This window comes from Eptatretus burgeri, chromosome 3, assembly GCF_056783735.1.
Source record: "Eptatretus burgeri isolate ZD-2024b chromosome 3, Ebu_testis_v1, whole genome shotgun sequence".
NCBI lineage: Eukaryota > Metazoa > Chordata > Myxini > Myxiniformes > Myxinidae > Eptatretus > Eptatretus burgeri.
Genome location: NC_140963.1, coordinates 137,900,740 through 137,927,931, shown reverse-complemented (window position 1 = coordinate 137,927,931; position 27,192 = coordinate 137,900,740). Strand labels below are relative to the sequence as shown.

The 27,192-nt window shown below is 47.9% G+C and overlaps 1 protein-coding gene across 6 annotated transcripts in view; it reads left to right on the top strand.

The window, feature by feature from the left end:
• The first annotated feature begins 4,978 nt into the window (after positions 1-4,978).
• The window catches only part of LOC147031094 (rho guanine nucleotide exchange factor 11-like), a 193,948-nt gene continuing 171,734 nt past the window's right edge, over positions 4,979-27,192 (top strand). For 2 of the 6 annotated variants that reach the window (XM_085875813.1, XM_085875808.1), the window contains exons 1-2: positions 4,980-5,343; positions 15,365-15,435. The gene's annotated coding sequence lies outside the window, so the exon portion shown is untranslated. Of the gene's footprint in view, positions 5,344-15,364; positions 15,436-27,192 lie in introns of all 6 variants that reach the window. The other 4 variants (XM_085875814.1, XM_085875812.1, XM_085875811.1 and 1 more) reach the window with 3 other exon arrangements.

The window sequence follows — 27,192 nt, the reverse complement described above, 5'->3', positions numbered from 1 at the left end:
GGCCATACTTTGTTACATCCACCACCAGAGGTGGATGGAGGTTGTTTTCACCCCTGATTGTCCGTGAGCAGGATATCTCAAATAGTTGTGGACAGATTGGTTAGGTGATGAGAACAAGCTGATTCGATTTTGGTGGAGGTCCAAATCCAGATCCGGCCTTTTGGTGGGAAACAGAACGTGAACTGTTCATCCTGGCGGCTATTTATTTATCGTCAATGACTTGATGTTTCGTAGCATCTGGAAAGTGTGATTTGAATCTCCGGACAAGATTTACCATGGCAAAAGCTTTCACATTTCGAATCGAGCAAGGTACCATGTTTGTCTCCAACTGATACCTTTCATCCTATGGATCATCCTCTGAGGTCCACGTGGCTTGTTGATATTTCTTCAGATGGGCTTTGCTTGAATACGCAGTGAGGGAGCTTTTATGACAGGAGCCTCTGTAGATCCTCACCTCTGATCTTATGGAGCAGATTAGCCTGTTTAATCTCACCTGCTGATGCAAGTAGTATGCTCGCTCACCTGTGCATGAAAGCTCGTACCTTACACAGGTGTTTGTCTTTCTTTGTGTCTTCTGTGTACACAATGCTTGCGCTCTCGTGTGTGAAAAAGGCGTTTTCGGATCGTGGGGTTCTCATGACCATGGATGTGTTATTGGGTTGTCCAAGTGAATTGCTTGATATTTGTAGAAAAGTAAGAGAGACTTGTTGTGCAGGTGTATGATTGATAACAGGACCTGTTGGTGGTAAACTGGCATTTTCACGAGATCCGATATGTTTGGACATGCATCATTATTTGCACAGCTGCCACAACGGTGCTAAGACCCTGACTTTGAACTGTTGGTGATCTCTCATCTGTATTTGTCTGGTGGAGTAAACAAACTGCCCACTTGGTTGAGCCTCTTCCAGTTTAGCAGTTTGAGAGGACTTACACCATCACTGCTACGAGCCATGTTCTGCTCAACGACTGGATCGTCGCAGTGTACCAGAATCCCACCAGAATGGTTTGGTTCCCACCAGAATCGCAGGCCGTTACACATGAATAACTTTGTGATGCGGCGGGTCGCTAATCGACCGCGAACGGCAATAACTCGACCACGTGACTTAGGGTCCTCCGTCTAATGAATACCGTTTACCTAAAGGTCACGTGATCTAATTACTGGGGGACACGCCCTTGGTACGCACTTGCTCAAACCGGATCACCAGATCAGATCCAGCCGAGCAGAACTGCCAAGCACGTACCGGCTCAGAAAGAGATCATTGGGGAATAACGTCCCGGCTAAACTCGGGTACGGGGCATGCTGGGCGAATGATAGAATCCATGAAAATGAGCTGGGAACATTTCTGTGCAAAGCATTTATTTCCAATCTGGTGAGGAAAAGTACGTGGAACATTGAATCGGGTTATATTTTATGTACAGCAGAGATAGCAATGAATTTGTGGGGTGTGCCATAAGGCAACAACTTGCAAAAGAAAACAGAGCAGAGTTATCCCGTTATATCTTGTACAATCTTAATTTATTTGAGGACAGGTGCCATCGCGCACGCACACGCACACACACACACACACACACACACGATTGGATAGTTAGAGAGAAAGAAAACAGGTAAGGATAAATGACCCAGAGCGCTTCGGGAGAGGTCGGTGGGAGGAATACTGGTTGTGTCTTAGGTGTGTGAGTGAGAGGTGTTGTGTAGTGCAATGTGAGGGGTGCGGTGTCATGCCAGAAGAAAATGGGATTGCAAGTCAGTAACGATGCTCTTTGTGTTTCCAAAGAAGACGGGATAGAGGGGTGGATAGAGAGAGAGGAGAATAGATGTGTAAGGAGAAAGATCCCTAACTGAGCTGTGTAAAGGTCTGTATGTGTAGCGTATACCTCCGTGTGATGCTGCACCTGAGCGTTCCCACCTTGAGATTTGACGCCTTATCTCCTACTTAATTACTTTGCCGGGGCTCGTGGCAACGTGCGCTCCGCACTGGTCCGTCTGGCTGTACGGGGATGGCAGAACGTTGACAGCACAGCAGGGAGTCTCGGCAGTTGTCCTGGATCAGGCTCTCAAGAAGAAGCACGTCCTGGCAATCGCACACCAATTGTGAGACAGGGAGTGAAGAGGCGAATTAAGAGCCAGTGAGGAGCCGAGCAGAGAGCGAAGAGAGTCTAACGGCTCTGCGCTCCCCCTTTTTTGAGCTCTGGGCAAAGGGGGGGGGGTGATGACCGAAAAGCGACATGCTGTGGCCCAAATCCTGCTCCTCTATTGGGCCACAGGGGCCCGAGCCATGCCCTGCCAGGCTCTGGGAACGGAAACCGTTTCAGTTGCCCACCCGCTTTGGCACGGGTCGGAGCTCCTTACTCAATATAGGGCATGCTCGCTGAGCCGGCACTCCGGCCCTGAACGTGCTCTGAATGCAGTCTGAATATCGAATAGAAACGGACTTTCCCTGCCACCCATGGGCCCCCTCATGAGCCAAAATGCACACCTGGGCCCTGAACCAAACTCCCGGATCGCCCTTCTTGCGACCCCACCTCGTTGCCCCTGGTCTTGCCCTGTTCTGGCGACTGGATGAGGGTTGTATCAATTCCGGATGCTCACCCAGGACGTCCCCAGTGAGATGCAGTCGAGCTATTAACGTCTGTTGCTTGGTCAAGCATCGCGTGGTTCTGAGGACAATCCGATTCATGCGGTGCTCCTCAAAATAGAGTGGCGAATTGTAGCGATGCAGAGGTACGACGGGGTGTGGGAGGCGTTTGTGGTTAAAGTGGTGAGGTCTGGTAAGTGAGGCACGCAGATTTGAATGAAATAATGGCACGCGATGCCCGTGCGTGGGTTGTGTGAAGTGCAGTGGTGTGTTGGATCCGAGCCACGGGAGGCATCGTGGTGTGCTTATTATCAATCACCCATTGAATGGTGTGTGTGTGTGTGTGTATGTGTGTGTGCGTGCTTGCATGTTTGTTTTGTACTTTGGCTAAAAGGAAAGGGTTGGAGTAAGAATCAGAATATGAATTAGAGATAGTGACTCGACCTTTCCATTAGATCCACGCATCGTACTTCGTCCCGTTAAGCCACAAGACATGAGGAGAGGACTAACTACATGAAGACTCATGAAATAACTGCCTGGGGATCACTGTATGTTGGATGCAATTGTCTTACAGGCACGTGGTTTTGTTGAACCGCAACAATATGTATGTATATATATATATATATATATATATATATATATATATATATATATATATATATATATATATATATATATATATATATATATATATATATATATATATATATATATATATTACAAATGTGTCGATGTATTAAAGAATTTAAATGATTAATACACATTTGTCAGTTACTCTGCTGTTTAAACTAATTTATTTAAAAACAGAACCAGTTTGTACAAATTTGAACTTCTCACACAAGGCACAGTCACTGCTTGGTTTGAGGAATGACTCACGTTTCATTGACCTTGGACGTTTGTTTGAATTTTTTTGAATAATCGTGTTTAAAATTCTATCCAAATACAGCATGGTTTTTGTTTTGTAGACAGAGTCGAGGCTCATGGAAGAGCGATTACACTGAAGGCGTCAGGACAAAAGGAACAGTGGAGTTGAAGGCCAAGATGGAGGCAGACATGGACAAGCAATGGGTGTGGGGAGGAATGGGGTACAAGATAGATTCAGAAGGGATTCTAAGGAGGAAAACCCAGAAATTTGGAAGGATTGGGGGTGGGGTTAACGAGGGGAGAAGAGGTTATGGTTTTTAAGTTGGGGACGAACGAAGATGGTGGTGAACATGTATTGAAGACCCGGAGGGAAGAATGAGATTGAAGAGAATGTGGTGGTTTGTTGCACAGGTGGGGGGGGGGGGGGGAAGAGGAATGAACGAGTGGAGGTGAGCAGTGGTCCTGAATTTTCGGAGTTTCACCAGAAGGGTGGCTGATGGTGAAGTGATGATACACTCGACTCAGCTCCATCGCAGGTGATTCCCATGATATTGAAGACCTTGGTTTCCACGACATCAAATTGAGCAAGGTGTGAGGCAGGAGTGCCAGGCCAGAGGGGGAGAGCAGTACTCCATCAAGGTGCAGATGAGGGTCTTGGAGGTGGACGGTAGTTCAGGTGTGCCAAGGAAGGACTTTGTAGGATGGAGGATGCCCAGTCGATGGCTGGTTTTGGAGGCCAACTTTAAAATGTGGTTTACCCAAGAGAGATTGTGGCTGATTGAGGTGAGACCCAGGAGTTTTGAATGACAACCTCCTCAAGAGTGCCGCCGATGCAGTGCCCCGTTGTAGGTTTGCGCAGAAATTAGTAATTTGTTCAGGGTGCCGACGATAGCTCGCCGACTCTTCGTTAAGGAGACCGTGGGAGCTTTAATGTCCACCAAGTAATGCCGGTAGATAGGACGGCCAGCTTCACGTGCATCCGAGGGCCGACACACACACGTTGATGAATCACCCTGCCAGCCCGTGTCCGTCGGTGTTTGTTCATTCCTCATCGGACAACTTCCTCCTCTCCAATCCCACGTCGACAAAACAAAAACGTGAACACAATCACTGCCTCGTTGACGTCCCTGACCCCACCGTGTTGTGTTTTCTCGTCCCGTCGAGAGTTATTGGTGTTTGTAAACGAGAAATCGATTCGAATTCCTCCGGGATCGCAATATCAGAGCACAGAGCGAGGAGGCGAGAGCACGTGCACACGAAGGCGTCACCACCACCACCACCCCATGCCCCGATCCGCTCGCTGCCTGCGCGGTGACGTCATCACGCGCGGATTTTAAAAACAACTATTCTGAAAAATGTTTTTTTTTTCCTTGCGTCTAAATTTACGTCATCCCGTCAGACGTCGAACCTTCGAATAAAATTTGTCAAAAGAAAACTACAAAATAATAATTCTGTGTTTCTGGTAGTTGATTTTTTAAATGACGGTTTCGTCGCTGCACGTCCGAGCGGCCCCGGTTATCGGCGTGAAAACGTCGGAGGACGATCATTCCGCCATGAATATCCGCGCGACGGATCATTAAAGGCCCCGAGATGGAGTTTACCTCACAAATCGGAGCATTATTTATTTGTTTATTTATTTTTTTAAATGCTCCCCCTGAGGGGAGGAGGATGTGCGCATGCGCAGTACGAGGCGCAGTACGAGGCCGTGACTGACTGGGCCGAGCGAGGAAGAGGCCAAAACAAACCGGGGAGGAAACAGGGTTCGAGTGGAGCCGTCGGACATCCGGCGACGCGAGGAATCCCCGGTGTGCTGCGGACACGGACACGGACACGGACACGCTGCTTCCTCGTATTCTCATCTTGTGTCGTCACCTCGTCGGTCACAACTTTCCTCCTGTTATCGGTAAACCTGAGTGTGGGCACGGATAACCCAAACTCGCACACCCTCTCTTCGTCGTTCACTACCTCACTCATGATCCGACTCTTGTTCGCTTTGTTTGTTTTTTTTCTCCCCGATTCTTCGTCGATCCGGAGGTTCTTGGTGTTTCCGGATTCTTCATCTGAATTCGCTTTATAAGTTCTTCGTGTTGTTACTCTTACTCTTCCGGGTCATTGAGTTAAAAAGTAATATAATGGATGGTCTCTCCTTCCTTCCGCTATGCTGTCCCACACCCCACCACCCCCTACACCCCCCCACATCCCCCACATCCCCACCAGCCCCCACCCACGCACGCACCACCCCCACCCACGCACACACCACCCCCACCCACGCACGCACCACCCCCACCCACGCACGCACCACCCCCACCCACGCACGCACCACCCCCACCCACGCACGCACCACCCCCACCCACGCACGCACGCACCACCCCCACGCACGCACCACCCCCACCCACGCACGCACCACCCCCACCCACGCACGCACCACCCCCACCCACGCACGCACCACCCCCACCCACGCACGCACCACCCCCACCCACGCACGCACCACCCCCACCCACGCACGCACCACCCCCACCCACGCACGCACCACCCCCACCCACGCACGCACCACCCCCACCCACGCACGCACCACCCCCACCCACGCACGCACCACCCCCACCCACGCACGCACCACCCCCACCCACGCACGCACCACCCCCACCCACGCACGCACCACCCCCACCCACGCACGCACCACCCCCACCCACGCACGCACCACCCCCACCCACGCACGCACCACCCCCACCCACGCACGCACCACCCCCACCCACGCACGCACCACACCCCCACCCACGCACGCACCACACCCCCACCCACGCACGCACCACCCCCACCCACGCACGCACCACACCCCCACCCACGCACGCACCACACCCCCACCCACGCACGCACCACACCCCACCCACGCACGCACCACACCCCCACCCACGCACGCACCACACCCCCACCCACGCACGCACCACACCCCCACCCACGCACGCACCACACCCCCACCCACGCACGCACCACACCCCCACCCACGCACGCACCACACCCCCACCCACGCACGCACCACCCCCACCCACGCACGCACCACACCCCCACCCACGCACGCACCACACCCCACCCACGCACGCACCACACCCCCACCCACGCACGCACCACACCCCCACCCACGCACGCACCACACCCCCACCCACGCACGCACCACACCCCCACCCACGCACGCACCACCCCCACCCACGCACGCACCACCCCCACCCACGCACGCACCACACCCCCACCCACGCACGCACCACACCCCCACCCACGCACGCACCACACCCCCACCCACGCACGCACCACACCCCCACCCACGCACGCACCACACCCCCACCCACGCACGCACCACACCCCCACCCACGCACGCACCACCCCCACCCACGCACGCACCACACCCCCACCCACGCACGCACCACACCCCCACCCACGCACGCACCACACCCCCACCCACGCACGCACCACACCCCCACCCACGCACGCACCACACCCCCACCCACGCACGCACCACCCCCACCCACGCACGCACCACCCCCACCCACGCACGCACCACACCCCCACCCACGCACGCACCACACCCCCACCCACGCACGCACCACACCCCCACCCACGCACGCACCACACCCCCACCCACGCACGCACCACACCCCCACCCACGCACGCACCACACCCCCACCCACGCACGCACCACACCCCCACCCACGCACGCACCACACCCCCACCCACGCACGCACCACACCCCCACCCACGCACGCACCACACCCCCACCCACGCACGCACCACACCCCCACCCACGCACGCACCACACCCCCACCCACGCACGCACCACACCCCCACCCACGCACGCACCACACCCCCACCCACGCACGCACCACACCCCCACCCACGCACGCACCACACCCCCACCCACGCACGCACCACACCCCCACCCACGCACGCACCACACCCCCACCCACGCACGCACCACACCCCCACCCACGCACGCACCACACCCCCACCCACGCACGCACCACACCCCCACCCACGCACGCACCACACCCCCACCCACGCACGCACCACACCCCCACCCACGCACGCACCACACCCCCACCCACGCACGCACCACACCCCCACCCACGCACGCACCACACCCTCCACACCCTCACACCCTCACCCCCACACCCTCCACCCCCACACCCTCACCCCACACCCCACTACAAAGGGCCCCTCCCTTACCATGTACCAATAGAAACACCACTGAGTGCCCCCACTGTACTCTTCCCAACATTACGGCGTTCCCACCTCTTGGAACACCCTCCCCCAACATGCTCAGGATACCCCACAGACTCCCACCCCCATTTATCGCTCCAACACCGTGAGATGCCCGCCACTCCCCCCCCCCCGTACCTGCCACAACACTGGGGCACCTGTCTCCCTGGACCCACAACAAACTCAGGGTGTCTCCCCCCTGAACACACAGCAACACTGTGGCGTGTCCCCCTGGACTCGCCCCAAAACCATGGGATGCCAGTTCCTTTGGCCCGCTCAACACCATCGGACGCCCTTCCCCTGGGGCTCGGCCCAACACCATGTGGAACCCCTGCCCTCACCCCTCTGGACCCCAACACCACGAACGCTTGTACCCGTCGACTCGCCTCCAACACTGTGTGGGTGGCGCCCACCATCCGTCTCAACACTGTGGAGCACCCTTCCTCATGTTCCTGCCCCAACACCGCTGGGTACCCAACTCTTTCTACCAACCTCAATACTGTGAAATGCCCTTCCTCCTGCACCTGCTCCAATACTGCCGTGCCCCCACCCCCACCCCAATACACCCTTCCTAACCCTGCTGGGCGCCTACCCCCTCACTCCCCCCCCCTGCGCACATTCCAATGCCATCCCATAAACACAGGCAGGACACCTTCCGCCAACCCAACAACATGGGGAGCTTGCACAAACCCCAACACCATGTTGGTCCCACCCCAACACCGCAGTGTGCTCTCCCCCTGCACTTGCCCGAACATGGAGAGATGCTAATCCCCTCTGCACCCACTCCAACATCACGGGGCTCCCTGCACCCATCATAATGATGTGGGCACCCGCCTACCCGCACACACCCCAACTATGCAGGGCATTTGTCCCATTTCACCCACTCCAGACTCTGTACACCCCTCCACTGGGCTTCTGCCTTCATGCCTCCTCCACCCCCCCCCACTTCTTCCTCCCCACTGTGAATCGTCCACCCAAATTGTCTTCTCCTTCATCACGGAGTGCCCATCCCCTCCGTTTACACCCCCAACTACTTATCACCCTCATTCTCAGCCTCACACTCCGACCGCTTAGTCGAGAGTCCCTATTATACGAGGAGTTGCGACATGGCGCATCCCCTAAATTCCTGGTCACGTGTGTCTGGGTGCCATTTTGTTTCCATCGACGACTCGTTCAATGAGCACACGATAGCTCATCAATCATTTGTTTCTTAAATGCCAAGGTGCTGTGCCATTCGTTGCAACCAATCGATCAGAGAAGGGTTTCAAAATGCATGGATTCCCTCCAGATCCTGGAAGGAAAAATATTTGGGAATATAAAGCTATTTATTTATTTATTCGTATTTGTGCAAAGCTTGCAGTTAACGTTGGTTAACAACATGTCATGGTCCATTTGCGGATGACACAAAGCTTGGAAGTATGGTGGATAGCAGAGGGGGTGGTGATCAGAAACAGGAAAGTATTGATACTTGTACAGATTGGGCAAAAGACTGACAGATGTAATTTAACCTGAGCAAGTGTAAGGTGTTGGGGATGGGTAAAAATAATGAGAATAGAGATTACAGGATTCAAGGGGTCATTTTGGAGCGTGTCACACAGGAGAAGGATCTGGGGGTGGTAATAGATACGGGAGGTAAGCAGGTGTTGATGTGTTGCTTGCATGATGGGCCGAATGTCCTCCTTCTGCGTCTAATTTCCTTGTGATTCCTTGTGTATGACGCGGTTAATTCCAAAATAATTCTGCATCCATTCACCTTCGGCCTCACCTTGCAGCAAAACAGCATAATATGGAATAGGCAAAGCCGAGAAGCGAACGTAGAATTCTTCTTACATTCGCTTCTTAAATATATCAAATTAAAGTCTTTTTGCAATGAAAAAATAAATATTACCTGAACATTACCTTCGCAACAACAACTTCACCACCTAGAACAAGATCTCATCTAAAAAAAAAAATAAATTAACTTCACAACGACAACTACACCGCCTAGAACAGGATCTCATCTAAAAAAAAAAAATATTACCCTCAACATTACCTTCACAACAACTACACAGCCTTGAACAAGATCTCATCTGAAAAAAAATAATTCCTCAACATTACCTTCACAACGACAACTACACCGCCTAGAACAGGATCTCATCTGAAAAAATAAATATTACCTCAACATTACCTTCACAACAACAACTACACCGCCTAGAACAGGATCTCATCTGAAAAAATAAATATTACCTCGACATTACCTTCACAACAACAACTACACCGCCGAGAACAGGATCTCTAAAAAAATAAATATTTCCTCAACATTATACCTCAACATTACCTTCACAACAACAACTACACCACCTAGAACAGGATCTCATCTAAAAAAATATTACCTCAACATTATACCTCAACATTACCTTCACAACGACAACTACACCGCCTAGAACAGGATCTCATCTAAAAAAATTAATATTACCCTCAACATTACCTTCACAACAACAACTACACCGCCTCGAACAAGATCTCATCTGAAAAAAAAAAAAATCCTCAACATTACCTTCACAACGACAACTACACCGCCTAGAACAGGATCTCATCTGAAAAAATAAATATTACCTCAACATTACCTTCACAACAACAACTACACTGCCGAGAACAGGATCTCATCTAAAAAATTAATATTACCTCAACATTACCTTCACAACAACAACTACACCACCGAGAACAGGATCTCTAAAAAAATTAATATTTCCTCAACATTATACCTCAACATTACCTTCACAACAACAACTACACCGCCTAGAACAGGATCTCATCCAAAAAAAAATATTACCTCAACATTATACCTCAACATTACCTTCACAACGACAACTACACCGCCTAGAACAGGATCTCATCTAAAAAAATTAATATTACCTTCACAACAACAACTACACCGCCTAGAACAGGATCTCATCTAAAAAAAATACTAGAAGCGAACGTAGTATTCTTCTGACATTCGCTTCTGACCTTACCTATAACTTGTTCACAACTGTATACGCAATTTCCGGTTACTTCGGCCTGGATTCGGGATCAGCGATCAAATAATGTAAATCATGACAAATTATTTTTTGATGATGCGGGAGATATCTTTATTAAAATCAGTGGAGGACATATACACCATGTCTGATATTTGGGTCTTTCATGTCTCCGACGATGCCTTTATCTCCCGGCATGCATCATTCCCCATGACAAAAACTGGAAAAAAAAAAAAAAACCAGAAGCAAAAAAAAAAACGGAAGCAAAAGGGTCATAGCCAACGACACGGATTCCAAATTGCCATGGTATTGTGTTGTTGTTTCCTATTCTCTCATGTGCACGCGTTAAGTTAAGCTCACTGCGTTCGCTATTATTGTATTGGAAGAGTGGGAGAAAATGGCCAACATGAGAAGAGAGTTATGGAGCTTAATTAATGAGCTGTGGGAAAAGGGAAAAAAGGAAGAGGATGGATTTAAAGGTCCCATGACACCCAAAAGTACTGAAATAGTGTATATGTATATATATATATATATATATATATATATATATATATATATATATATATATATATATATATATATATATATATATATATATATATATACACACACATGTCTTATCGTGATTTCAGATCTGACAGTTTTTTTCACAATACTCGTTCTGTAAAATGTAAAATAAAAAAAAAACAAACCTCTTCGGGAACGCCCTTAAAAATTCTACCGAAATCTACTGAAAGGGGCGTAACCCACATGACGTCATCTCCAGACCGACAAAGGCTGCACGTAAATTACTCGGGTTGGTGGTCTACGTGATTCTATTGGCTTTCCGTGCGTTTCCACATTTGATTGGTCGACTCGATCGCTTCGTTCATTTCTGCTTAAAAAAAAATCAAACATTTGGTTTTGAATAATGGATGACATGGACTTTCATTTGTCTGGTAACAACAGTGAATGTGAGAGAAATGAAGGATTTTGGTCTGAATCGCATGGAGAATTGTCGGATAACGTAGTCGCGGGAGGTGAAGTTCAGGCAGCTGGAAATGAAGTACGGCCTTACCAGTTCGAGCCCGAAGCAGGACAAGCAGAGGAAAATGGCGATGAAATTCCCGGCATTCATGATGATCGGGAGGACATCGAAGGAAGACTCGGCAATAACAACTGGTTAGACAAAATCCGCTTCGTCATTCAAGAATGTAAATTCGACTTGCATACTGCTCGATATCAGAAATATTTTAGTGAGGTGACGTGACCAGCGCAGCGCAGTGCAGCGGACATGTTGCACCGCAGCGAATGAATTGCAAGCAAGGCCAGCGCATGTCATCGGCCGTATCTCTTCGCGCATAAAACGAAGCAATCTCACTGTCCGGATACGATGAAAACTTGTGTGCAGAACACACCTTGTGACACAATTGTCGAGAGTAGTCCGATAAATCTGACGTTCTGTTGCATTTTTATTTATTTTATTCGTACTGTCATCAAGTAGCACCAGTAGAAAACAGTGAAGAAAAGAGAATAATAAAAGAAAGCTACAGCACGTCAGATTTATCGGACTAGTCGGACGGACGACGGATTTATCGGACTAGTCTAGACTCTAGAGTTGACAAGTAACTATTCTATTCACGAGTCTACTCTTTCAAGAAAGCATGAATGAACTAATGCACATGCACTGTACCAAGCGCACACACGCATTTTCAATATGGCGGTGGCACTGAGTGCCAAATCGTGAAAGACGATGGTAAAATTCAACATTTCGAACAAATAACATCAAGCATCAGAAAGAGTAAGTTTCAAAAACGTGTATTATGCCATTTCCAAACCCGAGTTTGACAAACTTCTTATCTCAGAAATGGGTATTTCCAACATCCACCTCGGCCTCGGGCACCTACGTAGGTGATACCAGACGTTTGAATGGAGGCATATCTCGGGTAACGTACACATTTAATATCAAAAGTGATAAAATGAAAACATCAAGATCTATGTAGATTTTAATTTTCTTGATCTAGACTGAGGATTTGTTTCTCTATTATTCTTAGATGAATCTATGACCAAAATTACCTAAAATGTCTAACTTTTAATTAAGTCTTAGACTTAGGCTTAGTCATTAGTGCCAGTGGCATTGCGTGCCATCGTTGTGGCGATAAACAACAATCACTCCGATCCCGCAATACAACCCACGCATCCGCGACAGGACCATATTATGATCATGTATTCTGCGGTAACGGTAACGGTAACGATTCGGTAACGATTTGTTAGCCACGGACGGGCCTGGCCATTTGGGCTGCTGGTATGATATCGGACTTCGAAATGACTTACCCTTATTTTCTTCCGCTTCTCAGCAGCTGTCCTCGCATCCCTTTTTTTTTTTTCTCGGCATGAGGAACGACATTGCTTTTGATGATGGGTACTGCATCAGGTTTCAGCCTCTCAACTTCTTCAAACTGAACAGCGAATAGAGCCCATGATCAAAGTCACTGTCTTCGAAGTGGGTGCTGCAAATGACGCTCGTGTCGCTGGGGCCTTTCCAGTTTCCCCTCATCAGCTTCACTTTAGATGTCCATATTCTCCGAAGATTCTCATCTTTCGGGAATACATGAAGGCTTGCACCGTCTCTAGTTGTATTGCTGCATCCTGCTACGATACATCTTGCAGGCATTTTCGAAAGTAAGGCTAAAACTCTTAAAAACTTTCGCGAAACAATCACAGGAATTAAGACGATCAGTGAGATAGCAAACACATGTGCACAATGCATTTGTACGTACTTCATACGACGCGCGACATCTAATCAATCCACTTTGTGCGAGTCGTGTTCTGGAGATGACGTGAACGGTCACGTGACCTGCGGTTCACTGAAGTCAACTTTTATGAGGGGCGGGGCATAGCAAGTTGTGAAAAGCACCAGAAATGTTCGAAATATTGGTGTAATTATCCCATTTTTTAATTAAAAAAAAAAACAAACAAACGGGTGATTTCTTCACTAGGAAGGTCAAGTTAATATATAAATAACCAGAAAGTTTTGAGTGTAATGGGAGTAGAAAAGAATGAAGGATTCCATCGACACGCATGTTTTCATTGGCACAGGACTCGTGTTAAAATAAATGAAGAGTTGGAACAAAATGAACTCCTTTGCTTTTGGCTCATCTCCGTTTTAATTGCAGCTGTCTTTTATTCCTTCTTCGTTCCTGTTCCGTTTGATTGCAAAGAAAAACTTTCCCGGTCCATGACCTCTCAAGGGGTTGGCAGGATGGCCTGGAGGTACACGCTCTTGCCTCTTTGCTTTTTTGCCTCTGGGTTTGAATCCCGACCCAGCTACAAGCTGTCATCCCGGTGTTTCACAGGTACGGCGATTCATCGATGCGTGTGCGCCGTCCCTCGGATGGACGTTAAGCCGGTGTCCCGTCTGCTAGCATTAGTTGGTGGATGTTAAAGGTCTCACGGTGTCCTTCACAAAGAGTAGGCGAGCCGTCACCGGCACCCTGTACAAATTCCAAATTCCTGCCTTGACTAACTGCTGGGAAGGCAATGGCAAACCAGCAAGCATCACTCTTACCAAGTAGCCAAGGACCTGCCTTCAGCTGGAGTACACAATCAATCAATCAATCTTCTCAAGCTCTCCCCCCCCTTTTTTAAATGTAATTATAATTTTTAAACTCACAGTTGTCCTTTCTAATTCTCTACTTTTCCTCCATTTCTCTTTCACTTTCGTTCCTCCGCTTCTTTCAAATTTCTACACGCAGCCACTACCTGTACATATTTCTTCTTCGACTCACTCGCTCTGTTCACCTTGAATTAGGCACTCATCAGGGTGAACTCTTGCTCGCGCATTCCACTTGGTTTTTTTTTTTTCAACGATTTCTGCGATGTTTTAATTTTGTCAATGCTGTCTAATTGTACGCTTATTGTTGTGCACTGAAAGAACGATAATAAAGATTTAAGTAATATAATCTTCCTTTTGGGTGCAGAGAAAGACAGTTTGAGGCAACGGACAATTACGCTTCACGCACAATGAGCACAGATTTTCTGCTCCGCGCTCGATGGAAACAAAATGGCGTTAAATTATATGTTGTTGCAAGTCCTTTGACATAGGGACTCCATTGCTGAGGACGTGCCCCCTCCACCGTACCCCCTCCAGTGTAGCAATCTCACCCAGTGGAGTGGACGGCTCCCCCTCTCTCCTCCATTGTGGATCACCTACCCTCACCATCTCCCACCCCCCCCACTCCCAACTGTGGAGCACCCATCCCTGTCATTTTTCCTTCCTCCGCCAACCACGTAACAACCACCTCCCCTAGTTGTCCCCTCCTCCACCCACCACGGAGCACTCCCCCTAACCCACTCACCCACAAAACTCCCATCCTCCCTACCTCCCCACTATAAAGCTCTCTCCCCATTGTCTTCTCCCTACCCATCCTTGAGGGTGCTCACCCCCATATTGGGATATTACTCCCCCCCTTCCAGATTGCCCACCCACTTTGTCTTCCGCTACCTCCTACAGTGGTGCACACACCCTCCTTCCAACGCTGTGGTGCAGTGCCTGCTCCCCTGCATTCCCTCATCCCCCCCCCCCCAGAGTAGAATGCCTGTATGCCCTCCCAGATTCCATCACCTACCACCCTACCCCCTCCCACTCCCCACTTTCCCCTGCACTAACTAGTTGCAATCTGTGCTCTTCTGATTTTACAGGGTTTTCACTCGGTGGCCCTCAACCATTATTTCACCATGACTTTCAGGATGCCAGTCTGTGGGTGAGCAAGGTAAGCATTCTTTACACTAACCATCCATGGCTATGTTCTTGTCTTTATTGTTCATCTTTGGTGAAGTCAGGATGTTGTTTAACTCTGTTTTGGAATGAGTTTGTGCATTTATTACGCTCACAGCTGCAGGACCATAGGTTGATTATACGAATGATGAAAGAACTCGCTCATTACACTTCATCTTGTTTTTGCAGAGTTAATAAGTGTCGGGTTTTATTTTGCTCTAAATCTGGAGTGTAAATCGTATTCTCTTCATTCCCTTGTCTTCAATGTTTAACAAAGCAGTCTCTCCAAGAGGTCTTGCAAGATGTAATTATTGCGGCTATTTTACCCTCCATGATCCTTCCTTTAGTTATGGGGGACACATTGTCAATGCGTAACAAGCCTTGGCGTCCAGCCACGGATAATGCTGTCGGGCCTTCCCCATGCCATATACGCAGCGTGAACCGTTAGTTTAACATCTGCTACTGTGTTTTGTTTTTGTTTGTTCGTTTTTATCAGTTGGAGGTGAGATTATAAACTATTCCTCACATGGTGTGTTCCCCCGTTCCTTTGGATTTTGTGGTTGCTCTTGTTGAGCCGATAATTGGTGTTCCAACACATCCAGCAGACTGTGAACAAATGCGTACCTGGATTCATTGCTCCACAGCACCTGTTTCCACATTTCAAGGCCCCAGGATTTGTGATATTACAGTCTACTTCATCAGTTTGCATTCTCACCCACGTCTCTTCAAACGGCGTATTCTTTGCTGGGCCCTGGTCATATCGAACCTCATTCCACGAAGCTGTCATGCATTCGTGTCATTTTTATTATGGCAGGCTAATCTGGTCTACATTCTGCTGTTTCTCAAAGACTGGTCAACAATTTCAGCTGCATTCCAGAGCATCGGTCTCCTTAATCAGGACGTACTCTTTCTTCAAGAGTTTATTCTCGAATGGCCTCCGCCGCCTTCTCCTCCTTCGTATTCTACTTCTTCAGTCGGCTCTTGGGCCGAATTTGGATTACATTGATATTTGTAGTCGTCATGAGGTTTTTCGTTTCCGAGTAATCACTGTGGTCGTGACTCCTGCAGCATGGTTTGCTATCATGTTTGCCTTATTTTAGCCTTTCAATTAGTAACCTTAACTCACAGGGCAACGAATCTTGTGTGGATCTATCGTATTAATTTGTCCGCCTTTTGATTGCATTTGCTTCATCAAGGGTTCCACAACCCTACCCCAATGTGACCACTCCTCATTTTCATAAATGCCAAGGTGAGCCAATGAAAAAAGCCAAGAATTCACAAGGTTTCGGAAAAGCGATGATAATAGAAAACCAAGACGCCAACGTGAACAACGAATAGCCCAGATCTTGTGAAAAAGCCAAGGAGTGGTCATACTGCCCTACCCAGGTTCTCTTCTGCCTGCAGCTATTGGCACCTCTTGGTTTGCCTATTTAGTTCATTAACCACCGCTAAGCTTTCGGTGTTGATAACACTGAACAACAAATTTCAAAAAATTTTTTTTACTGGAGATGTGTAAAGTGATTAAGACTAATTTGGGTACGCTGATTTCAAAAATCATAACCGTTTTGCTGTATCACGTCAGGATTTTCAGGAACAGAAATATTCCCATTGCCTAGAAGTCAGGATTTCAATGAAATTTACATATGTCTTTAACATGTGTATTTCGTACAATTGTTGTTAACTTGTGTTATATTTCTTTCTTTCAGATAAAGATGAGTAGGCGTTCCTGTACCAATCATCCTGACAACTTCTGTTATGTCTGTGGTCGGTATACCAAAAAAGATCAACAGCGAAGTATATCTACAGCAGTGAAAATGAAGGCCGCCTACTTTCACTACTTCGGGTGTAAGGTGGGGGACCAAGAACAGAGCTGGGCACCACACATCTGCTGCACAATCTGTCACACAACCTTGACTCTGGTTGGTGGGCAAGCGCGCGAGCATGCCATTTGCGGTGCCCATGATATGGCGTGAGCCACAGAATCATCATGATGATTGTTATTTCTGCTGCACAAGCATCGCCGGCTTCAACAAGAAGAATAAAGGTCACATTAAGTACGCTGACTGCGTCTCTGCTCGTAAACCTGTGCCTCATGATGACGAGAACCCCGTTCCAACACCTCCAGCTGATCAGAACATAGCTGTAATCTCTCGCTGTCAAAGGCGAAGGCAGAGCTGCTTGGATCAAGGCTGCAGCAGTGGAATCTACTTGAACCTAACACCAAGATATCCTTGTTCAGAGCACGTCACAGAGACATGGCTGAGTTCTTTGAGATGGAAGACACGATGACATTCTGCAGTGACATCAACGGTCTGTTGAAAGAACTTGGGTGTGATCACGATCCTGCAGACTGGCGCCTCTTCATCGACTCGGCGAAGCACACCTTGAAGTCTGTTTTGCTCCATCATGGCACCCAGAAACCATCAGTCCCACTGGCTCATGCGTTCGGCATGACAGAGACATATGAGACTATGCGGCAGCTGCTTGATTCCATCAAGTACAATGACTTCAACTGGCACATCTGCGGAGACTTGAAAGTGGTGGCGCTGTTGTTAGGGCTGCAGTCAGGCTACACGAAATACATGTGCTTCCTTTGTCTCTGGGATAGCAGAGACGACAAGAATCACTGGACGAAGAAAGATTGGGAAGAGCGAAAAGAGCATGTACCTGGTCGACACAACGTGAAGCATGTCGCCCTTGTCGACCCAGCCAAGGTTTTCCTTCCACCACTCCACATAAAGCTCGGCTTGATGAAAAGTTTTGTACGGGCAATGGATCTGAATGGGCGTGGGTTTTCACCTCAAGGAAAAGTTTGGCAACACCTTGTCGGAGGCCAAGATCAAGGCTGGTGTCTTTGTTGGACCGCAAATCCAACAGATTATGAAGGACGAAACTTTTCCGACAACTCTAAACCCTAAAGAGCTGGCAGCGTGGAGGAGCTTCAACGCTGTGACGGACAACTTCTTGGGGAACGAGTGCGCGGACAACTATGAAGAAATAGTGCAGCAGCTGCTGGAGTCCTTCAGGAAACTTGGCTCCAGGATGTCCCTGAAAATCCATTTCCTACACCAGCACCTGAACTTCTTCCATGACAACTTGGGAGCAGTCTCGGACGAGCACGGCGAGCGATTCCACCAAGAGATTTCACTCATGGAGACGCGTTACCAAGGGCGGCACAACCCGAACATGATGGGCGATTTCTGCTGGTTCCTGCATCGTGAAACTGACACAGAGCAGCACAAACGCAAAGCCAAATGCCTAAAGCATTTTTAATTACATTCTAGTGGAGTTTTTCTGTAATTTCTATAATTTTGAAGCATTCATGATGAAATAAATGAATAAATGAATTTTTGTAAATTTCATTGAAATCCTGACTTCTAGGCAATGGGAATATTTCTGTTACTGAAAATCCTGACGTGATACAGCAAAACGGTTATTATTTTTGAAATCAGCGTACCCAAATTAGTCGAAATCACTTTACACATCTCCAGTAAAAAATTTTTGTTGTTCAGTGTAATCAAAGCAGGGCCGCCACGTGCAGGTTTGAAAGCTCCAGCCCCAACAATCAATGCCTCACGATTGGTGGAATTATCTGCAAATAATTCCAACAATCGCGTAGCATTGTTGGAGTCACCTCCTTGGAATTATCTGCAAAGTCGAGTGAATTTTTAAATTCGTTTCTCAGTTCGCAATGACATACGAGGCATTCATCTGCAGTTCTCTGCTTCGTTCTCTTGCTTTACGCCACTTCCTCACATCTTATCACCTCCCGAGGTGGAATCGAAGAGAACGTTTGACTTGTGTAATTCTTTTTGTACTTTGAAGTGAAATATTGTTGAATGCTCGACTTCAACTAAGACGAGCACTTCACAGGAGGAAGTTACCAGTGAGTGGTAATGAAGGCAGAGTTGGTGACAATTTATCGAAGAGATGATGTCGAGAGATGTCCATTTTTTTTCGGGGGAGATAGTTTTGCTGATCCACGTTGAGGCACTTTGATTCATCATGACCTCTTGTCGGGTTGTTAATTATTTTGACATACTCGCAGGTGTTGAAGTGCAGCCAACAGATTGGGATATCTGTTTGGGTAGTGCAGCCAATATAGGTAAAGTTGACAACTACACCTTGAATGATTTCCTATCTCCAATCTATTTTATTTAATTAAACATTTCTTCTTTAAATATATATATATATTTTTTTTTAACGAGCGATATGCCACAAGTCTACAAGAGCTCCGCCGTGCTGCTGTTTGAGTTCTGGTTGGGGATCTGGATTGGGTTCTTGTTCGAGGTCGATTTTTAAAATGTGCATGCATTGGTTGGCCAGCTGCTGGACCACACCCGCGTCTTTCGCTTGACTCCACCCACCATGACTCCCGGACCAAATGATATGGCCGCCATCTTCGTTTTCTGGTGGGCCAAACACATTAGGCCTGTAGGCCTCTGCAGATTAAACACTGTCCCGGTTTGTTGTGTCAGAGTTCCATTGGCTTTGTTTGGGTCTAGTGTTATCCCCTCTCTCGTGTTTTATTTAATCTTTATCCCCGCTCGTGTTCAGTTGTCTCACCCTTCCTCCCGCCCTTGGTTTACTGAAGCTTGTGGCGAGGCAGTTGTCCTGAAACAACTTGCCTTTGCCTCATGGAAAGCAAACCCAACTGAGGGCAATCTCAGTTCTTTCCTCAAAGCTCGGAACAAGTGTGTATCTACCCTCAGGAGAGCCAGAAAACAACATCTTTCTCATCTCAAGTCTGAACTCTCAAACCTCTCTCCCTCCTCAAAATCCTGGTGGCGTTTAATCAAATCTGTTTCTGGTGTATGTTCCCCCTCCATCCCCTCCCTTACCTCAAATGGCCGCACTGCTGATTCCACACGTGATAAAGCTGAATGTCTAAACTCGGTGTTTGCAGCTAAATCTTGTGTCCTAAACCCATCACTATCTCTACCCACTTTACCCAGTCGCACCCAACTGTCCCTGGACTCTGTATCCTTTTCTCCTGACAAGGTGGAGAGCTTGCTTTCAAACCTCGAGTCAGATTCTGCAACCGGTCCAGATGGCATCAGCCCACGTGTCCTCAAAGCCTGCTCTTCTGCTCTTGCTCACCCTCTCTCTGTTCTATTCACCCTCTCATTTGCCCAAGGTCATCTGCCATCTGCTTGGAAATCTGCTAACATCACTGCCCTGCATAAAAAAGGGTGCAAAAACAGATCCCTATAACTACAGACCAATCAGCCTTCTCCCAATCATCAGCAAGGTGATGGAATCCATCATCGCTTCAGATATGAAATCCTTCCTCTTCTCCAATGGCTTGATTTCCAATCATCAATTTGGTTTCAGACCAGGTCACTCTACCCTGGATATGCTGCTTCTGCTCTCCCATCAATGGATGGAGGTCCTCAATGCCAGACAGGAAATCCGAGCCGTATCCCTGGACATATCACGTGCTTTTGACAGTCTGGCACCCTGCCCTACTCACCAAACTCTCTTCCCATGGTATTCAAGGCCATCTCCACTCATGGCACGCAGACTTCCTCTCCTGTCGCAGTCAACGTGTGGCCCTAAATGGAGTTCTTTCATCCCCTCTTCCTGTGCAGGCTGGAGTTCCTCAAGGTAGCGTTCTGGGCCCTGTTCTTTTTCTGGTTTTCATCAATGATCTCTCGGACTCTCTGGAAAATCCTCTATTTCTCTTTGCCGACGACTCCACCCTTTGCCGTACCATCTGTCATCCCTCAGACCGGCAAGCAGCAGCTTCTTCGCTCACTGCAGATCTGGATAAAATCACAAACTGGTCCATCACGTGGAACATGTCTTTCAATCCAGACAAATCTCACACTCTCACTATGTCTCTTCGAAAGGACCGTTTACAAAACCCCCCCATCCACTTTCTCAACAATCCTCTGGAAGAAGTCTTTTCTTTCAAGCTTCTGGGTCTCACTATCTGCCATGACCTTTCCTGGGAAAGTCACATTTCCAACCTTGCCTCAAAAGCCAGTCGCCGACTGAGAATCTTCCGTCGTGCTAAGTCCTTCCTCGGCCCTCTTGAGCTCCTGACCACTTACAAAGCTTTTGTCCGTAGCCTGATGGAGTACTGCTCTCCCCTCTGGGCTGGTGCTCCTGCCTCCCACCTTTCTCGGCTTCACGCTGTCGAAACCAGGGCATTTAAGATCATCGGCATCTCCCGCAATGAAGCTGAGTCTTTGGGCCTCTCACTCAATCACCGCAGGTTGGTCGGTGGTCTTTCTGTCTTCTACCGACTCCTCTCCAGCCTTGCCCCCCCCTGCTCTCTCTGCGATTTGTCCCCACCACATTTCCACATGGCGCTCAAGGTCCGCCAACAACCCCCTTCTGGTGAAACTACCAAAATCACGAATCACTGCTCATCTTCACTCTTTCATTCCTCTTTTTTCCCGCCTTTGGAATAAACTTCCTCACTCTATTCTTTCCCATTCTTCCCTCCAGGCTTTCAAAACAGCTGTTCACCACCACCTCTTATCTTCCCCCATCCAAATCCTCGATCTTTTCTACCCCCGATAATCCACCAAAGCCCACTTCCTTCATTTCTCCTGCTTTCCTTCCTGAAAGTCCCTGAAATGTCCATTTTCTCTTCGCCATGTTCCCCGTCCCATCCCCATCCCTCTCCCTTCCACAGTTCACCTAATGTGTCTGTTCCCCACCGTTTTGTCCCTTCCACTCCCGCCCCTCTTGTCTCATGCCTCCTTGCTGTGAGTTGTGTTTGCTCTCGTACGAGCCTCGACCAAGGTATACAAAAAAAAAAAAAAATCACAATGAGGTACCCTGAAAAATATCATTGTGTGTCAAATTATAATTATTAGTAATGTTTAACCAAGCTTGTGTGTGCCTCCCTAAAAAATAGCATTCCATAATTTTTGAACGGTCCCATATCAGGCTTAAACATCTGTGACCGTGTGACGAATCATCTTGTTCTGATGTAACTGAGGTGGAGGATGACATGGATGAGGGTTGTCGAGTTAATGTTTTAATAGCGCATTAAATATGTGTTTCTCAATCCCATTGTCTGTCCCCTGTTCATTTTTTTATGAATGTTTTAAATGCTCGTTTCCCAATTGGCCCATTACTGGATTTTTAAAGTTGATTCACTCTCCCTTAATGGCAAGGTCCTGTACCTTGAATGATTAGCTTCAGGTTTTCATGAACAAAAGGTGAGAGACAGAGACAGACACTCGGGACAAAATTAAGGTAACATATAATTTAAATCATCCCCTCTTCGGTATCACTCTAAATCTTATCTTATCCAATCTTATTCATTCACATGGGAACACGGACAGACAATGTTGAGGAGACGCATTAGAGAATGTAATCTGAGCCATAGCCTGGTGTTGGCTTCATGGTTAGGGTGGCGGCTTGGGATCATTGGGTCCTGAGTTCAAGCCCCGTTAGCCACTGAATTAATACACCAGGAGGTTGACTCAGCCTGTCATCCTTCTGAGGTCGGCAAAATGAGTACCAGTGTACTGGTAAGGGGGACACTGCATCAGCGGCATAGCCGCGTCCCAACCAATGATGCAACCAGCAGCCGCAGACTGCACTCGATAGAGAGAGATCTGAGCCATGAGGAAATTATTTGTTTTTTGTTTCATATCCTCAAACGCAGCTTTCACCGCATGGGACATGATCAAGGATGAGAGAGTTGAGTGGAGAGAGGAGGTGAAAAAAAAAGATATATATATACGTATATCTTGTGTTGCAGGTTGTGACCACAGTGTGGTCATTCTGGTTTACAGTATCTCAGACTCATGGTGCAGATCACACACACACACGGACACACGGACACACGGCCAATATTGACAATTTTTCGGGAATCGACAGATTGGAGTCGGTGTGATTACCGACTACAGTACGTACTGCACACAACCCAGAAACCTTGATTAGCTTTCACTGAAAAATGTTACATATATGTCAACGTTTCAGGGAGATGTTCACAAACATTATTCATTATAAACAGCTGTGTGTGACGGGTGGGAAAAAAATTTGAATCTGTAGTTTAGCGGCGAACCGTTAATGCGGCAAACCGCTCAGAAATCGGGTATTATTGGTTCACGAGTCAGTAAGTGACCACTATATTTGTTATGGGTGTGTGTCTGTCTGTTGGGTAGTCAATCTTTCTACCCTTATTATCAGTATTTCCGTCTATGTTTGTCTGTCTGTCTGTATGTATGTATGTCTGTTCGGTCCAGTGCTCCGTTGATACAATGGCGATTTCGATGAAACTTAGTTGGTAGGTTCATACCATGACCTAGTTGTGTGCAAATGAGAACTGTTGCTATGGACCCATCCGTTGCCTAGCAACGGACTTTTGAAATTTTCAAAAAAAAAATTTTTTTTTTTCAAAAATCGGGCCGCGAGCGACTGTGGGCAGTACATTCAGCCATATTGTCAAAAATTTCCAGCCGGATCCTATGAAAACTGTCGGAGAAGATAGACTTTGAATGACCCCTGGTCGAAAACAATAAAAAAAACGAAGTTCGTTATCTCAGAGACTATGAGTCAGATTACATGAAACTGGTATGGTAGGTTCATGGTATGTCCTACTTATGTGTGAGAAAGAACCGTTGCTATGGACGCTTTTGTTGGCTAGTAACAGCTGAAAAACGACTAAATTTGACTTGTTCAACTACCCATGTCCGCCTACTGGCTTGCCTGTCTGTCTGTCCTGAGCATAGCTCCGTGGGTTTTGATCCGATCCTGATAAAATTTGGGTGGGAGGTTTGTATCATGATCTAGTTGTGTTTTCCTAAGAATGGGCGTGCTGCGCCCATTATGGGCGGAGCCACGCCCAAAAACGTGTTTATAGGGGGTAGCCGGTTTCAAGTTGCATATTCTCCGAGGGGGTTTGTCGAATCTGGCAGGGGTTTCGGTGTTTGATTAGCCCAATGGCACCTGCATAGCCCCATGGAGCTCGTTTTTATTTTTTTTTTCCATTTTCGTCACAAGGTCACGAACTTAAAAATGTCAAAAAAAATCAATAAATTGGGCATCGAGCTCCTCGGTTTTTCAACTGTTTCGAATGAAAGTTGGTATGCAAGTAGTGCTCTTCGAGTACTACAACTTTCATCATTTACGTTTTTCCCGATTCCTGCCAGTTTGCTCGTGGCGTCCCCTCGAAGGTCAAAAAATAAAAAAGGCGAGCCGTGTACATTGCTCGTGAACCATCGCCGTCTCCAGACTTGTCAGATATATTTTGCTTTGAAATTCGCAAAGAGAAACATATAACCTTTGTAAATCAAATCTGATAACCAAATGCTTTAGAAACAGGTGCGAGGACAAAGGAAAACCTGAAAGAACCTCCAAAAGATACAGAATGTAACTTTGCCACCATGGCACCCATAACAGGCATGGCATGTCCACGCACCCGTGGAGAATCCATACAGATCCAAATCTACCCAAATGTACCACATCGGTGTGCTGTATACATACTTTTACCTTGTTATAACTGTCGACTGTACATCCCCATCAGGATACGAACCGCACTGTACAGCTTGGGAAGTGGCTTAAGCACTCAAGCACTCCAAGAGAACGCCTGGCTTGGCAAGTGATTACCAATCACCTTCGAGACAACTATGTACCCGGAAATGCCCGTGAAATGTCCGAATTGGACAAAACCCTTTTTTGGGGGGAGTCGGAACTGCTGATACTGTAAAATCTGGACCTTACATTTTCGAACAATGCTTAGTTTAAGAGATTTTCTCTGGTATTCATATGCGCAAACGGAATACAGCAACAAACGCTGACGTCTCCGGATGTTTATAAGCATTGCAATACACCCAGCGATTCGTAGCTCTGATGAACAGGCATTTGATAATTAATATGAGTGAGGAAAATGAAAACAACAACTTTATCGTGAAGAAATCGTTGCGGCCTGTTCCGAGTCGAGGCATGGTTGAGCAGGCCACAAAACATGGCGGCTTCAGACTCCAGCGAGGTTACCGAGGAAACGCCTTCAGACCCAGAGAGCGAGGTGGCCGAGGATCGTGAAGGACATCATTAAATATGGCCGTTAATTATATCTTCAAACGGGGTGTTTTTGAACGGTCCCATATCAGGCTTAAACGTCTGTGACCGTGTGATGATGGACGTCTGTGAAATTATGGTGCACCACTTGAGTGAAGCCCCTTTTTTTTTTTTTTTTTTTTTTTTTTTTTTTTTTTTTTTGTATACCTTGGTCGAGGCTCGTATGAGAGCTAACACACAACTCACAGCAAGGAGGCATGAGACAAGAGGGGTGGGAGTGGAAGGGACAAAACATTGGGGAACAGACACAGGTGAACTGTGGAAGGGAGAGGGATGGGGATGGGACGGGGAACATGGCGAAGAGAAGATGGACATTACAGGGACTTTCAGGAAGGAAAGCAGGAGAATTGAAGGAAGTGGGCTTGGGTGGATTATCGGGGGTAGAAAAGATCGAGGATTTGGATGGGGGAAGATAAGAGGTGGTGGTGAACAGCTGTTTTGAAAGCCTGGAGGGAAGAATGGGAAAGAATAGAGTGAGGAAGTTTATTCCAAAGGCGGGAAAAAAGAGGAATGAAAGAGTGAAGATGAGCAGTGATTCGTGATTTTGGTAGTTTTACCAGAAGGGGGTTGTTGGCGGACCTTGAGCGCCCTGTGGAAATGTGGTTGGGACAAATCGCAGAGAGAGCAGGGGGGCAAGGCTGGAGAGGAGTCGGTAGAAGACAGAAAGACCACCGACCAACCTGCGGTGATTGAGTGAGAGGCCCAAAGACTCAGCTTCATTGCGGGAGATGCCAATGATCTTAAAAGCCCTGGTTTCGACAGCGTGAAGTCGAGAAAGGTGGGAGGCAGGAGCACCAGCCCAGAGGGGAGAGCAGTACTCCATCAGGCTACGGACAAAAGCTTTGTAAGTAGTCAGGAGCTCAAGAGGGCCGAGGAAGGACTTTGCACGACGGAGGATTCCCAGTCGGCGACTGGCTTTTGAGGCAAGGTTGGAAATGTGACTTTCCCAGGAAAGGTCATGGCAGATAGTGAGACCCAGAAGCTTGAAAGAAAAGACTTCTTCCAGAGGATTGTTGAGAAAGTGGATGGGGGGGTTTTGTAAACGGTCCTTTCGAAGAGACATCATGAGAGTGTGGGACGGGGAACATGGCGAAGAGAAGATGGACATTACAGGGACTTTCAGGAAGGAAAGCAGGAGAATTGAAGGAAGTGGGCTTGGGTGGATTATCGGGGGTAGAAAAGATCGAGGATTTGGATGGGGGAAGATAAGAGGTGGTGGTGAACAGCTGTTTTGAAAGCCTGGAGGGAAGAATGGGAAAGAATAGAGTGAGGAAGTTTATTCCAAAGGCGGGAAAAAAGAGGAATGAAAGAGTGAAGATGAGCAGTGATTCGTGATTTTGGTAGTTTTACCAGAAGGGGGTTGTTGGCGGACCTGGAGTGAAGAGCGTGACTGAACAGTCTCTGGAAGGCAATTCCACAAACGGGAGATAGAAATGGTACAAAGGAGTGGTGTACAACCAACCTGTATTTTAGGACTTTAATCAGGAGGGGTTATTGGAAGAAAACGCACACCCTGGAGGAGTCGGGTAGGGTCAGAGGGCCGAGAGAGCTGGACTAGAGGCACGGCGGCATAAAGCAAACAGTGGCCGCCCACGCACCCACCCACCTGTGTGCAATGTGAGAGCAACAGGCCTTTAGTTTTGCCTCGTCCTGTCGGATGTCAATGGTATTGAGAACTTTTGATTCCACAGAATGGAAGAAAGAG